The following is a 15,994-nucleotide window of genomic DNA, read 5'->3' as shown; positions in this document are numbered from 1 at the left end:
GAAGGGGTCTTCAAAAAGTTTTTGGAAAAGGTATATTATGGGAAAAAAAACTATACATCATTTTTATGTTTTTTTTTTGCACCAAAATAAACTTATCTTTTTACTTTTTTTCTAAAATTTTTGAATATTCTCAGATTATATTTTTAAAGTCTTAGAATGAAGTAAAATCATATTATTCCTTAAAAAAATAGACTCACATGAAGATTAAAAATCAACCCCCAAGGAAATGATTAGAATGGTTAAGTTTGAGGATGATAATTTAACAGGATTGCACACCAGGAATGAAAACTATTCCACGTAATGGAAAAAGACTGAAATTTAGTAAAATATACACATGTAAATATTTAGACTGAGGGAGTATTTTTAAGTAGGAGAGCTTATTTTTTTCCAACTACTGTATCAACTCAAAAGGGAACACGAAATAATTTGAGTAAACTATGTCTGTTTGCATCTTTCCTCTCAATTAATGCAAAGAATTTCAGCTGTAAAACCCCAATAAACTAAAAATTCCCTTCAGAGAAGTCCCCAAAACCAGGCTAAATTACAAGAAGGGACTCTATTGGCTAATCCTTTCAGCCAATCAAGGTTCAGCAACTGATTTAACGAGGCAAGTGGAAACAGATGACTAAGTGGTTAATTTCCCTGTGATAGAAAAGAGAAGCATTTTATAAATGAGAACTTAAAACATTGAAACAAACAGTAAAAAAGAAAAAATACAATATTAAAGAGTTTATCCCCGTTGGCCTTCCAGGAGAGAGACTTAAGTTGACAATACCAACACTGAAGTTGGAAGTCCTGGAGAATAACATTTGATAACTCTTTAAAATCAGGAAATAAGTCCAAGAAGAACCACGAAACAACCCAGGTTTGCATAAGAGAATGGTGACGTCTGCAACAGGATTTAATTCCAGTTCCAACCTGTGTTCTTCCTAATGACATTTTTCAAAGCTTTTGCTGTGGTTACGTCTGCAGTGCTTTTCCAGGATAACAACTCAGGACTAAAGGAATCATACAGCGAGCAGGTGAGCCACAGAGGGGTCTGCAGCCCGGGCTAGGATTTCTCCCAACACTGAAGTCTCCCAGGCTCTACCGGTCAGCTTTTTCTTTTTTCTTTTTTTTTTTTTTTTTTTTTTTTTTTTGACAGGCAGAGTGGACAGTGAGAGAGAGGGACAGAGAGAAAGGTCTTCCTTTGCCGTTGGTTCACCCTCCAATGGCCGCCGCGGCTAGCGCGCTGCGGCCAGCGCACCGCGCTGATCCGATGGCAGGAGCCAGGAGCCAGGTGCTTTTCCTGGTCTCCCATGGGGTGCAGGGCCCAAGCACCTGGGCCATCCTCCACTGCACTCCCTGGCCACAGCAGAGAGCTGGCCTGGAAGAGGGGCAACCGGGACAGAATCCGGCGCCCCGACCGGGACTAGAACCCGGTGTGCCAGCGCCGCTAGGCGGAGGATTAGCCTAGTGAGCCGCGGCGCCTGCCCGGTCAGCTTTTTCTTACTACAACTTAATACCTAAGCCAAGCTACTTATGAAGGAAGAAGGTTTATTTTGACTTACAGTTCTGGAGGTTCATGGTCCAAGAGCAGATGGGTCTCACGGTGCAGGGTGAGGATCCCACAGCAAAGCCAGGAAGCCAGGAACAAGCAGCTGGGCCCCGATTCAGGCTTTATAACCAACCCTCTCCTGAGCCCTACCTTCCAAGAACATGCCCCCTTCCCGTGAGGTGGGGGCCTCCCACGAAGCCCACCTCCTAAACATCAAAGTTGGATTAAGTTTCCACACTCTCAATACCTTCAGCTTATGACTGGGCCTTAGTCTTGAAATACTGTGTGAGGTTGGAAGCCAAACCCTATTCAAACCAGATTCGGGAGGCGGGGAGGGGAAAGCCAAAGAGAGAAGTCAGGTGTTTCCTATCTCCCCTAACTCTTCAGCTTGACGCTGGAGAAGTCTAATTACTCAGTAATCAGGGACTCGTCTGTACCCATTGGTGGGAAAAGTCTTTTCCCTGCCCAACTTCACAAACAGTGACAGGAGAGGGGCATGTCAGCCACCAGGCACCCTCTGTGATGAGGTGTGTCACATGGACCAAATGACCCCAACACGAAGGTACTGGCACCATACACCATCACCCCACAACCGATGGGGCAATCCAACGAGTTAGGAGAAACATCTGAGGGTGTCAGCAGCACCACAGGTGGTCTTAATATAAAGAAGCATTAGGGGTTAGCGTCACGGCATAGCAAGTTAAGCCACCATGTGCAATGCCAGCATCCCGTATGGACACCACTTCATGTCCTGACTGCTCCACTGCTGATCCAGCTCCCTACTAATGTGCCTGGGAAGGTGTGGAAGATGGCCCAGGTGCTTGGGCCCCTGCCACCCATGTGAAAGAACTGAAAGAAGTTCCTGGCTCCTGGCTGTTAAAGCCCTCTGGGGAGTGAACCAGCAGATTGAAGATTTCTCTCTCTCTCCCTCTCTCTCTCTCTCTCTCTCTCTCTCTCTCTCTCTCTCTCTCTCTCTCCCTTTCAAATAAATGTATGAATGTTTTTAAAAAGAAGGAGAAGCACTGGTGATTAACTATGTTGATTTCCACCCTGACCCATGAGTGAAGATCCAAGGCAGTGGCCCAGGCATCCTGTTTCTGGATCTGATGGCATCCTGACCCTGGGTTTTCTTGCTACCTGTTTTCAGCCAGCCTCTGTATGGCTGGGGATTAAAAGTCTTTAGCTCAACACTCGCTGTGTTCCAAGGCATGGATTCTCATGTGGCACTCACCTTAGAATCAGCCATGAAGCTTCCTGAAATGCTTGTGCCAAGGTCATGCTCCTGGGGGTTCTGACTCAGCGACTTTAACGTATGCTCTGAGAATTTGCATTTAACCACCTCCCTTGGACCTGCATGGCTGCCCCAGACACAGACAAGCCTCCAGACTGGGCTGCAGCTACCTCCATGGGTTGGTCACTATAGCATCCTCACCCCAGCCTTGGTTGCCCTAACTGCTCAAGCCTTTTTTTTTTTCCATTTTATTTGAGAGGCAGAAAGGGAAAGAAATGAAGAGAAATCTCCTATCCACTGGTCCACTCCACAAATGCCTGCAATGACCAGGGTTCGGCCATGGCAAGAGGCTGGAATCAAACCCAGGCACTCTGATGTATGATGCGGGCATCCCAAGCATTGCCTTAACCACTGCACCAAAGCGGCCCTGCTCAGTCCTCTCCTGCTTTCACTTGGCCAGAGACCCCACCCCTCAGCAGTTCCATCACCAAGCAGTGTGGGCTCAGCCTTGGGACAATTCCCAAGCCATTTTGCTAGGACCACGTGGCAAACCCATGCTTGAAATTGGGTTAATTTTCTTTCCAACCCTCAAAACACAAAGGCTTCATTTCCCTCCGTTTCTTGGGCAATAAAACTTCCTTGCCTTAGGAAGCTAAACTTATAAAACACACAGGCCTATTGACTAAGATTTCTTGAGGGTAGTTTCTTCCTGTGCCCATAAACAAAAAGCCTAGGCTTTTCCATCAGGGGACCTTCAGGTTACTGCTAATGGAAACTCCATCAGCAAGAAAGAGATTTCTTGGCCCATGCAACTGGAAGAGCTGGTGCCAGGCTGGGCCTCGGGCCTGGTTTGACTCCACTCCTTTCCAGCTATTTTGTTGTTCTGCTCTCAGTCTCTTTCCTTTGCATCCCATAGCAGGAGCAGCACCTAACTTCACAGTCACACACCACACCAAGAGAGCAAATGTACTTGCCATAGCACCTGAGCTAAAGAACCCTGCGTGCCCACCAGTTAGACCACTTCAATCCCGTGCTGTATTCAGATGCTACAGTTTACCAGTGACAAGGTGACAGGAACAGCCCAGCTAGCTTAAATAACAGACCCTTCTTTCTTGCAATTCTGGTGGTGAGAAGTCTGACATCATCTCCACCCAGCCACCGTGCGCTGCCACCATGGACACGTGGTACAACCCATTAAGCTGGCAGGGACCATACAATGTGAAAGGTCCCTGCACAAGGGCGATCCTGCTAGAGTCAGAGTGAGAGGCCAGAAGGCTGTGCTAATCTTGCAACTGGGTCCTGGATGTCCCGTTTACTCGGCCAGGGGATGATCTGCAATTGTTAAATAAAGTATTCTACTACGTATTAAAAAATAAAAAGAGAGAAGTCTAAAAATCAAGGTTTCAGCAGGTGCATTGGTCTGTTTGCTGTTGCTATAGCAAAATTCCTGGGGCTGGTTGCTTTATAAAGGGAAGAGGTTCATTGAGCTCACTGTTCTGAAGCTCCAAACCCGTGGCATCAGTGTCTGCTTGGCTCTGGTGAGGCTCCCCTTGGCTGCATCACAACATAGCGGATGGCATCATGGCAGAAGCATGGGCAAGAGAGAGACCCCATGGCCAGACAGGAAGCCAGAGCGATTCAGGGCCCAGGTGTGGTCATTTCATAACAGTCCACTCTCATGGAAACTAACCATGGTCCCATGAGAACTACCTTAATCCCTTCCAAGAGCAGAATCCCAATGATCTAATGACCTCCCACTGGGCCCCACCACCTCCTGACTCCCCACACTGGGGACAAGCTTCCAGTACATGAACCTTTGGGAGACACACTCAAAATATATCCAAATCACTGTGGCGGACATGGTTTCTCAGAAGGCCTCTCTCCTTGGCATGAAAATAGCTGTCTTCTCTGTGCCTCTATTCTGTGCGTGCCCCAGCATCTCTCTGTATGTCCACATATTCTCCTCTTTGAGGGACACCAGGCAGATGGTAGTAGGGCCCTCCTTAACAAGCTGATTTTAACTTACGCCTGTTTACACTTTCTATCTTCAAATACAGACCCATTCTGAAGTTCTGGAGGTTGAGGCTTCAACACACCCATCTGGGGAGAGGAAGACATGATTCAGTGTCTCCCCTTGGACCAATGACTGGGCACTGAGCTGGTTGACTTAATCCTGCCCTGAAGCTCAGGGTGCCTGGAGGATGAATGTCCTCCAGTAGCAAGGGCTGTTTTGGGTGCAGTAGACACTGGCTCCTCCCACGTTGGGGCAAGGGAGGAGCAGGATGCCGGGTCAACAATGGCCAAAAAGGCTTCTGCTGATTCAAACTCACGGGCATCCCTCTGGTTAAAGGCAGCAGGGGGAAGGGCATTTGGCACAATGTGTAAGACACCACGTGGCACGTCCTCATCCCACATGGGAGCTCTTGGGTTTGAGTCCCGGCTCTGCTCCCAACTGCAGCTTCCTGTTAACGTGCACCCTGAGAGGCAGCAGGTTATCTCGGGAACAGCAGGGCAAGCCCAGCCCCTATGTCCCTCCCAGTCTTGCACGTTCTTGCTTGCCCATCCCCCTGCTGCTGCCCAGCAGAAAGGCCCTCACCAGATGCCGCCCCCATGGTCCTGGACCTCTCAGCTCCCGGAAGCCTGAACAAACAACCTTCTGTTATTTGTAAATCACCCGGCCTGTGGTATTCTTTCTCAGCAGCAGAAAATGGACTAAGACGCTGCTCTTAAAGGAGTGGTGCCTGTTTTCTTTGTGAGCTTAAAAATGTGCTCAGGTTAAAGAACAAAAAGAAGCAAAACATTCTTAGCCATGAAAACAACAGGTTTTTGTTTTTTTCATATAGAGATATGTGGAACCTCATTAATTTCTAAAATTTGTGTGGCAGATGGAAAGAGCCCTATCCTCTGGTTGAGTCCCCAAATTACTGCAACAGCAGGGGCTGGACCAGATGGAAACCAGGAGCCAAGATGCAAAGCAGGTCTTCCGTGTGGATGGCAGGAAGATGATCATTTACGCCGTCACCTCGATCCTCCCAAGGCGGCATTCACATCACCTCCTTCCTCCCAAGGCAGCACTCGCGGGAAGCTGAAGTCAGGAACGGGAGCTGGAAATCGAACCCAGCTACTCCAATGTGGGATTCGCTAAATGCTGCCCCTGTGTTATTTTTTTTTTTTTAAAGCACTCCTTTTATATTGGGAGGGAGTGAAGTACTACCCAGAAGCAAAAAAGGTCTGATTCTATGATAAGAAACCAACTGAAAAAATAAAAGAAATACTCATCAGTGAACAGAGCCAAGTGAGTTAAAACGTAAAGCAAAGCTAGAAAGAAGAAGAAAATTGAGTCAATCAGTGCTCAGAGATTCTGAGTTGAAAGCAAGTTCATCGGTGCCCAGGGAGGATCTCCGAAAAAAGGGAAAATAGGAAACTTGGAGTCCGTCGCTGAAAAGGTTCTCCTGCATCCAGTCTATCCCAAATGTACCCCTCGGCAGTCATCGCAACCTCATTTCCATTGCCAGGGACTGACTCAGGAGAGGACGGGGAATGACCCAGGAGCGGGCAATGCCTCTTCTTTCCCTACGCGTGATCTTTTGGGGAGCTGATGCTTAGACGTTAGCAGTTAACCAGTTAACCTGCAGGAGGACTAAACATACCCTCTGGGGGCCAGCCTAGCAGGAGAGTTGCAGAGAAGCAAAGCCGGGGCCGCTGGGCCACCCAACCTGCCGTCGCTCTGTGCATCCTATTTCGTGGGTCAGACTGTCCTCTAAGGAGCCGGTTGCAGTCAGGATCCTGAAATCCTTGCAGCAGAGAGCTTCCTAAAAGACACACTGGGGTTCTGGTAATCTTGAGTTCTAACTGTGAAATTCTAGCAGATAAATTAGATCATCCATTTTAATTATTGGTTAAGATGCTGCAGGCTGCACATTGCAGAATACATGACTAAAAGGCTTTTAAACAGTAAGGATGTGTCTTTATCTTGCTTAACAATGAGGAGGAAAGCAGACACTTCCAGGCTCGTCACCTCATCAGACTCCAAGTCTGCGGCCTACGGATGATAATGTCAAAAAGCAGAGAAAGGTGGAGTTTCTTCTTTCACGCCTCTACCTTTTTCAGTAATGGCAATTAATGTCAGAAGCCCCTCAGCTGGCTTCCCCTTCAGTCCCCGTGGCCAGAGCTGGCCGTATTGTGAGACGATCCTCCCTCCCAGCAAGTACTCGGCCACTGCAGACATTCTGCTGGAGCTGGCACTGCCTGGCGAGAGGAAGTAGAAGGGGAAAGGCTTTGGGATTGCAGGCCCTGTTCCCGTAGTGAAAGCCCCCAACATTAACTTCCTCCACCTCAACTGTCACTCCCCCATTCGCGGAGGAACAACACCAGACCCTGCACTGTTCTTTTGTCTGCTTGGCCCTTCCCGGGTTAGCTGCCGGCCCCCCACTCACGGAGGAACGACGCCGTCCCGGGTTAGCTGCCAACCCCTCCACCTCCGTGGAGGGGCGGCACCCCCCGCTTTCCCTGCTTCTGCAGAGGAGCAGCACACTACCAGCTGGCTCTCTCAGGGGCTGCTCAGATGTTCCTGGTGCATGTTGTCTCTCCTCCTTTATAGTCCTCTTCCACCAATCCCAACTCTGCTACCCACACGCCGAGCACACTGCTCTCCTCCAATCAGGAGCAGGATCAGCTCCTGCAGCTTATCAAACTGATGAGGCAGCTGTGTAGAGGTTGTTTGGTCTCTTTCTCTCAGCACCATATTGTGGGAGAGCAGATGCATAGAATTAGTCCTAGTTCCAGTAATTTAGTCTAGTCTCAGTTGCTCCCCACACTCAACTTCTGACCGTATCTCTGAGAGATGCCAGGAAACATTTCTAACAGCAAAAAGAATTTGGAACAATGGATGCATTCCAAATATCAGATATTTAATGAGTAGGTGGATATCCGACTCTGGAAGCACCCATGCGTGGGCTTCTCCGTGGAACGCGCCAGGGCAGAGGGAGGAGAGCCCTGCTGGCACATCATCCTGCAGCCCTCCTGCTGAGCCAGGAGCTTGGGAGGTGAAGTGTGTGCCTTCCTGTAGAGGAACCCCACATGTTCAAAGTCATTGGCTTGCCAAAGGGTCATTAGACGGCAATTTCCTTCTTGAAATACTTGCAGCTACAAATGGATTTGTGTTGGTATCTACACAGAGATTTTTGGTGCTTTCCTTTTGTCTCCCTAAAACCTAAGGTACGTTTTCAAAAATACAGTGTTTCTGAGCTTGTTGTATGACTAGAGTTTCCCATGGGTGTCTGGGGTCTGGTCTAAAATGTTTTCTACCCAGGTATTTTTCATAGAAATGGGCAAGAGGGAGGCCGGCGCCGCCATAGCTCAATAGGCTAATCCTCCGCCTGCGGCGCCGGCACACTGGGTTCTAGTCCCGGTTGCTCCTCTTCCAGTCCAGCTCTCTGCTGTGGCCCGGGAGTGCAGTGAAGGATGGCCCAAGTGCTTGGGCCCTGCACCCACATGGGAGACCAGGAGAAGCACTTGGCTCCTGGCTTCGGATCAGCGCGGTGCGCGGGCCGTAGCACGCTGGCCGCAGTGGCCATTGAGGGGTGAACCAATGGAAAAGGAAGACCTTTCTCTCTATTTCTCTCTCTCACTGTCCACTCTGCCTGTCAAAAAAAAAAAAAAAAAAGAGGGAAAGAAAGGTAGTATTAATTAAGCATCTCTCATATGCCATGTGTTGTATGTAGAACTTGTACCATTTGATTGTACTTAAGGAACAAGAAGAGCAGTGTGGTAGAGCAGATAAAGGCTAGCTGTGTCCATCTATGAGCCAACACTGTTTCTTTATCACCAAAAAGGGAGTAATGTGAGTAATGGTATCTACCATTCACTATTGCTGTGAGAACTAAATGAGATCATCCAAGCCTAGGCTTAGCAGACAGTAAGTGCCCCCAAAAATTACTGACACCCCCTTGAGGTTGGTATTACCACCTCTCAATGGGGAACTATACCTGGTGGCTCATGAGAGCTGATATTTTAAATTGCAAGAAATTTTCAAGCCAGCTGGTGAAAGATGATAGCAATGACACCACAGAAATCAGCAGGTGTAGAGAGTGGGATTTTTGTTTCATCCTGGAGAGCCAATTGAAAAAAAAAAAAAAAAAAAAAAAAACAACTTTACCAGCACACCACTGATGAGCTCCACTTAATAGATGAAAGCCAGAGAGGTTGGGTAACTTGCCAAAGAGTGCGCAACAAGTCAATGGTAGAAATGGGACGTGAAGGCAGTTATGCATAATTCCAACACTGAAGACTCTCCCCTTGCTTGCTTGCAAGTATACATGTAAGGTATTAGGTGATTTTCACAGCCGTTCATTCTTCCATTTAACAGCTGTTTAGAGAGCACCTATGCATAGTTCAGGCAAACACCATGCTAGGCATTGCAGGGTCTGGGTACAAAAACATCACAGCTTCTAATCTGCTCTCAAGGAGCCCTCATCACCACATTAAAACGAAACCCTCGGCTGTTTGTATTCAGTCCACTTGTCAGTCATTGGGTGCTGCCCACTAGGGGGCTCTCAGTCTTGGACACTGAGGTCAGTAACCTGCCTGGGCATCTGCCCCCCTCACCCAGGGGTCTCCTTTCTCTCTCCAGACGGGTCTCCATCAAAGTGTTAGAAGGTGATTAAGATCTGCTTCTGCTATGTTAAGATAGGGTTGATGGCATTTCCAGAGAATCATCTTCATGGGAAAAGAGCACGTGTGATTTTATACGAATGAAACTGAACATTGTCCTTTGATTACTGTGTACAGCCCTTGCTGATTTTCCTGCTGGATTGTGGTCTTATTACTTTTTATTTGTTGAACTCTTTATTTAGTGGAGCCAATAAGCCTTTGACTATAGTGTCAATTAAAAATGTCATCTCAAAAAATAAATTAAATTTTTTTTATTTGACAGGCAGAGTTAGACAGTGAGAGAGAGAGAGAGAGACAGAGAGAAAGGTCTTCCTTCCGTTGGTTCACCCCCCAAATGGCCGCTACGGCTGGCACACTGCGCTGATCAGGAGCCAGGTGCCTCCTCCTGGTCTCCCATGTGGGTGCAGGGGCCCAAACACCCGGGCCATCCTACACTGCTTTCCTGGGCCACAGCAGAGAGCTGGAGTGGAAGAGGAGCAGCCGGGACTACAACCCGGCGCTTATATGGGATGCCGGCGCCACAGGCAGAGGATTAACCAAGTGAGCTATGGCACCAGCCCCAAAATAAATTAAATATTTTTAAAGAAAAACAGAGAACCCCCTGAAGATGACTCAGTAAAGAAATCAACCACCTGCAGACCATCCTGAACCATGCAAGTTATTTTTCCTGCCTTCTTGCCTCTCTCCCTGAGAGTAACAGTTTTTGAAGTTTCCTAAACTCTAGTCATTCTAGCACTGCCACTTTATTTTTTCCACACTGTGACACTAATTTTTTAAATAAATACTTTTTATTTAAATCAGCTTACTTTCTCTTTGCTTAAATGAATTTTTTTAACAAGAAATTATGGTGTCATTGCCTGGAAAAGAAAAACATAGTGAGTTGACAAAGATAATGATAGTCATAAAAACACTGAAACACACAATTATTAAGAGGAGAAATTTCATGTTTATATCCAACGACTGTCTCACAAGCCAACAGGAATACTTGTGTCCCACTCTAAAATAGCAGCAGAGGCTGGGCCAGGTCAGAGCCAGGAGCCAGGCATTCAATCCAGGTCTCCCACGTGGGTGGCAGCGACCCAGGTACTTGAGTTACCACTTGCTGCCTCCCAGGGTGTGCAGTAATCGGAGGCTGGAATAAGAGGCAGAGCCGGGAATCAACCCCAGGCACTACATCCAGGACATGGTCCCAAACTATCACACTCCCACCCCATCAATGAATTTGTTGAAGTACCCTCACATATGGTGGGGGCAGGTAACAACAGCCAAGAGATAAGGATTCCTATGGTGAGTTTTTTATTTGGGTTCATTGCAGCCCAATTTCCAGTCCTTAGTGATATAATGCCATTTTCCTACCTTGGTCAGGAGAGAACGCCCCTCCCAAAGAAATCTCTATGGCTCGCTGCCTGCCAAAAAAGTCAGATCCAGCGGTGCTGTTAGCCTTCCTCAAGTGACTTTGGCCTGAAATAAACAATATGCCCCTTGTGTATATTTGGGGACTGCCCCTCCCTAACTCCTTCACCTCTCAAGGCTGTCCCCACTCATCTCTTTAAGATTTATTTAATTACTAATTTATTTATTTATTTACTTATTTATTTGAAAGACAGAGACATAGAGATCTTCCATCCACTAGTTCATTTCTCAAATGGCCGCAATGGCCAAGGCTGGTCCAGGACAAATCTGGGAAATAGGAACTCCATCCTGGTCTTCCATTAGGAGGAAGGGGCCCGAGTACTTGGACCATCTCCTGATGCCTTCCCAGGCACATTAGCAGGGACCTGGATTGGAAGTGGAAAAGCCAGGACTTGAACTGGTGCTCTGATATGAGAGGCTGGTGTTGCAGGTAGCAACTTAACCCACTGCACCACAATGCCAGCTCCATCCCCCTCCCTTTTAAACCACTGCTGCTGCCCTCATCATCTCCTGTTGGACCTTTGTCAGGAAAAAAACACAATTCCTCCTCAACGCTCCTACGTTCATAGGTGGGACAGACCCCTGCAACACAGGACAGATTAACAAGAGAAAAGCAAGCAGTTAATTAATAAACTCAGGCAGTGTACATCCCACGGGAGAAACCTCAACAATGACAGGCAACTCAAAGAGTGGTTTAGAATCCTGGCTTCCGTGGTGTCTGCCACAAAGAGCATGGAGACGTGACAGGACAACACAGAACGGTTTAGGCTTCCGAAGGTGGGAAAGCAGCGAAAGGTAAATGCACAGTAAGAATGGAAGGGAGTGAGGCTTGATTGTCGGTTCCTCTGGTGCCAGCTCTGGGCTGGTGAGAGGTGTCCCCAGTGACGGAGAATTTATATCCTCCCTTGCACAGAGAGCAGAGGGAAGGAGGGCACTCTTCCTCTCTTGGCCGTTTCACATTTGCCTTGAGCTCAAAAATATCCATGATCTGTTTGGGAGTGACATATTCCAGTTTCCTTCCTACTAATAAAAGTGCTTTCATTGGTCTCTGCCTTTAGTTTGAGATTCCCTTTTTTTTTCTTTCTTTTTTTTTTTTCTTTTTTGACAGGCAGAGTGGACAGTGAGAGAGAGAGACAGGTGAGAAAGGTCTTCCTTTTGCCGTTGGTTCACCCTCCAATGGCCGCACCGCGCTGATCCAAAGGCAGGAGCCAGGTGCTTCTCCTGGTCTCCCATGGGGTGCAGAGCCCAAGCACTTGGGCCATCCTCCTCTGCACTCCCGGGCCACAGCAGAGAGCTGGCCTGGAAGAAGGGCAACCGGGACAGAATCCGGCGCCCCTACCGGGACTAGAACCTGGTGTGCCGGCGCCGCAGGTGGAGGATTAGCCTAGTGAGCCACGGCAGTGGCCTGCAATTCCCTTTCAACCCAATTACATTCTACACAGCTACCTGGGGGAGATTTCACTCACTCCCTTGCTTAACAACAAGGCTCAACAATGCCTTATTGAATAGAGACTGGAGCTGAACCTCTCTCTCTCTGCCTCTGTGTGTGTGTGTGTGTCTGTCTGTCTGTGTCTCTCACACACAGAGAGCAAGCTGTATGTTCGACTCCTATGGAATTTCAGCCAGTTTTCTGTTTATTTGTTTGTTTGGTTTTGTTTTGTTTTGTTGTTTTTTGACAGGCAGAGTTAGACAGTGAGAGAGAGAGACAGAGAGAAAGGTCTTCCTTCCGTTGGTTCACTCCCCTAATGGCCGCTGTGCCGATCAGAAGCCAGGAGCCAGGTGCTTCTTCCTGGTCTTCCATGCAGCTGCAGGGCCCAAGCACTTGGGCCATCCTCCACTGCCTTCCCAGGCCACAGCAGAGAGCTCGACTGAAAGTGGAGCAACCGGGACAAAATCTGGCGCCCCAACCGGGACTAGAACCCAGGGTGCCGGTGCCACAGGCGGAGGATTAGCCTAGTGAGCCGCGGCACCAGTTTTCTGAACATTCCAGTTTTACAGCTCTGTTGATTCTCTCGAGAAGGACATTCCCTCCTCCATTGTTCGTCCACCCAACTAACCCTGGTTCCTAAGTCAGGACTCAGCTTGGGGGTTACATTCCCGAGAGAGTGTTGCCTGATCTTCCAACAGAGTCGAGACTTCTGTCCTGCCTGCAATGTGTGCTGAACACGTGTCAGCACCCAGGGTCTGTGCTGCCTTACCACACTCACCTGTTCACTTTTCTCTCTCCTGCAAAACTTTAGCTCCTCAACCGTAGAGAAAATATTCTAAGTATTTTTGTAACCCTAGTGATTAGCAAAAAATAAACATACCACCCATTGTAAATCAGAGAATTATTGACTTTCTACAGCAATTAATGAATGGTGACTCACCTGCTATTGCACTTGGGAAAAAAGAAGATGGCCCAAGTGCTTGGGCCACTGCCACTCATGTGGGAGACAGGGATGGAGTTCTGGGCTCCTGGGTTCAGCCTGGCGCAGCCCTGGTCATTGCAACCAATTGAGGAGTGGATGGAAGATCTCTCTCTCTCTCTTTGTAACTCTGCCTTTCAAATAAATAAAATAAATCTTAAAAAAAAAAGACTTAAGTAAACAAATGAGTTAGTGTGAGGAAAAAAATGTCAAGACTGCAATAATGTGAGTAAAAATCAGTGTGGCCATTGTTGTGAGGACCAGACCAGAATGACGCTGGAGAGACGTTGGGCTGTGCGGGCCAGGCAATCAGGACCCAAAGAAGCCAGATGATGATGTTCCGCAGCTCAAGCACGTGTCGAATCTGGGTGCAGACGTGAAATCAGTCAAGTAAACCTGACACTGACCCGTCTATGCAGGCTCTGCTTGCTGAATACAGAAAGCTTTTGGAGTTATGTCAAAATATTCAAAAATAATTGTGACTCCAGGAACCACCTGGAAGGCAGCAAGGGAAGGGAGAGAAGAAAGAGGGGGAAACCCAACCTACAGCACCGTCGCTGTCGGAACAGAGTCGGAACACGTGGGCCGGGTGCTGCTGAACCTCAGGCAGGGAATTGAATGAGGCTCAGACAACACGTATAACAGCAAGAGTTTATTATAGGAAGGAAAATACACTCCTTGAGAGTGCGCAACAGGCCATCAGATCAGAGACCCAAGACCCTTAAGCCATTTGTAGCAGTGATTAGGCATTGAGTGAGGGGCTCTGGGTGTGGTTTTAAGACCAACTGATGTGCAGGCATGTGGCCATTATCATATTCATTCATCCAGCTCCTAAGTGACACTATCCTGTATCTTCATATAGCTTTTAAGAGAAAGTTGTCCCAGACTCACAATTTCTTTCACAAGTAATTTATTGATCATGCAATTAGAGAAGCAGGACTTCTTTAGTTGCTATCTTATCTGTTTAAACTGGAATTGCTCTCTCTTTTTTTTAATTGACTTTATGTCCATTTCCCCAACTGGTCCTTACCTGTCTCTTGCCTCAACTTCTCCAGTTCATCCTCCTCTGCCTCCTGCCTCAAGGGTGAGGATAAGAGAAGCAAAGGCAGAGAAAAGGAGAAACAGCCCGAGACCACAGAGACTTTTGGAATTTGTTTATCTCAGCTCCCTCAGTTAACCCTTGGTTGTCTCCTGCCTCACCATGGCATGGCCCCAAGGTATCCACACCCCGATTTTCCTGCCTCCACGCCAGTGGACGAGCCCAGCGTTGGGAACAGTCCCTGGAAGACTGGGTGAAGTGATCAGTCATTCCGCGCTGTCCTCTTCATCACGCTGGGAGCTCTGCCGGCTGGGATTTTTGCTGCCTTGGCAAGCACAATGATGGTGTCAAAGCTAATGTTTCCTAAATTCTTGCAGAAATGCTGAGAAGACTTCCGTGGGGGCCTATTGTCAATTATCAGGGAGAAGAGAAGTGTGTAGACGTTAGAAACAAGGACTGTGCGAGGTGAGGCTCTGGGTTTTAATGAGAAGGATTCAAATTAGAATGTTGGCTATTTCCTATCGCCGGCTAAAAATAACCTGGGTGCCTGCTTCTTCCTTCCCTCAAGCTTCATGTGCAGAGTCTGTTCGTGCTGAAGATGCAGGAGGGCTGGAAACGGCTCCTTGGGATCCAGCACCAGGGCTGTGGGCTCAGAGAAACGTGACTGAGCTGTGATCTGCTCTCCCATGCCCCGGTCAGACACACTTGAGGAACCTTGAAGGTGATAAGGTAAGAACAAACATCAAGCTCTACTGGTTTCACCTCTTCAATCTCTCCTCCCATCACCGCCACCAGCTTAGCCCAGGCTACCATGCTATCTTGTCTGGGCCTCTGCAAAACCCTACTGCCTGCTCCTCCCACCTTGAACCTGCCTTCTCCTCCCCACTCCCAGTCCCATCGTAGCTAGAACAATCCTCTCCAACAGAAACCAGAATCTCCCACCACCACTGTCACCATCACCAATTAAAACCATTCAGTGCTTTGACGGCTTACATGATTCTGAAGACTGAAATCCTAGCCATGGCCTGCAAGCAAGGGCCCCTCATCTGTGTCCTAGAGCCCCTGCAGCCTTACCACCCTCACCCGCCTTGTCCCCCCTGCTCCAGTCCATGGCCCTTACTCCAACACCTTCTGCCCACCATGCCCCAGGCCCCTCCCCCCAGGAGCCTACTCAGTCTGTCTTCCAACCCTTACCCACCTAAGTCGTACTTACCATTTGGACCTCCACCCTGTCATCACTTCTTTCCCAGAGCCTACAGTCAAGGTCAACTCCTTTCCCATGTTGGCTCTCATTACCCAGCAGACCTCTCTTTTGCAGGGCCTAAGCACCTACCGAGTGCATGTGCCCACTGATTGTATGGTGAACTGATGAATACAATTCTCTCTCCAGATGATAGCTCTATGAGGGTGGGAACCATGTCTGGTCATCACCTCCAATACAAATCCTAGCAGATACAGGCTAGATTAAGATTTGTCAAAGGAAATAAACATCAATCTCTAGTTTTGTGATGACCCAAACCTCCGTTTCTTGCCAAGGTCTTCCCAAGAGAAATAAAAATTTTACCATATTCTTAGTATAGTATTTCCTCAACTTGGACCGTTATTTACCTTGGCCTGTGTACTCTCATGTTTCCCACTCCCTGCTCTCCTTGTCTGAATCCTTTTGCTGAGAAACGTCCATATGCAATAAACTG

The 15,994-nt window shown here is 48.0% G+C and overlaps 1 long non-coding RNA gene across 1 annotated transcript in view; it reads left to right on the top strand.

Moving 5' to 3' along the window:
* Positions 1–15,029, top strand: part of LOC103351694 (uncharacterized) — a 29,050-nt gene extending 14,021 nt beyond the window's left edge. Inside the window, exons 3-4 of the long non-coding RNA XR_519423.4 lie at positions 14,678–14,765; positions 14,869–15,029. This is a non-coding gene — a long non-coding RNA (uncharacterized lncRNA). The remainder of the gene's footprint in view (positions 1–14,677; positions 14,766–14,868) is intronic.
* Positions 15,030–15,994: the final 965 nt, after the last annotated feature.

This window comes from Oryctolagus cuniculus, chromosome 20 (genome assembly GCF_964237555.1).
Source record: "Oryctolagus cuniculus chromosome 20, mOryCun1.1, whole genome shotgun sequence".
Classification (NCBI taxonomy): Eukaryota; Metazoa; Chordata; class Mammalia; order Lagomorpha; family Leporidae; genus Oryctolagus; species Oryctolagus cuniculus.
Note: the sequence above shows the minus strand (reverse complement) of the source record. Positions and strands in the feature narration are given on the sequence as shown.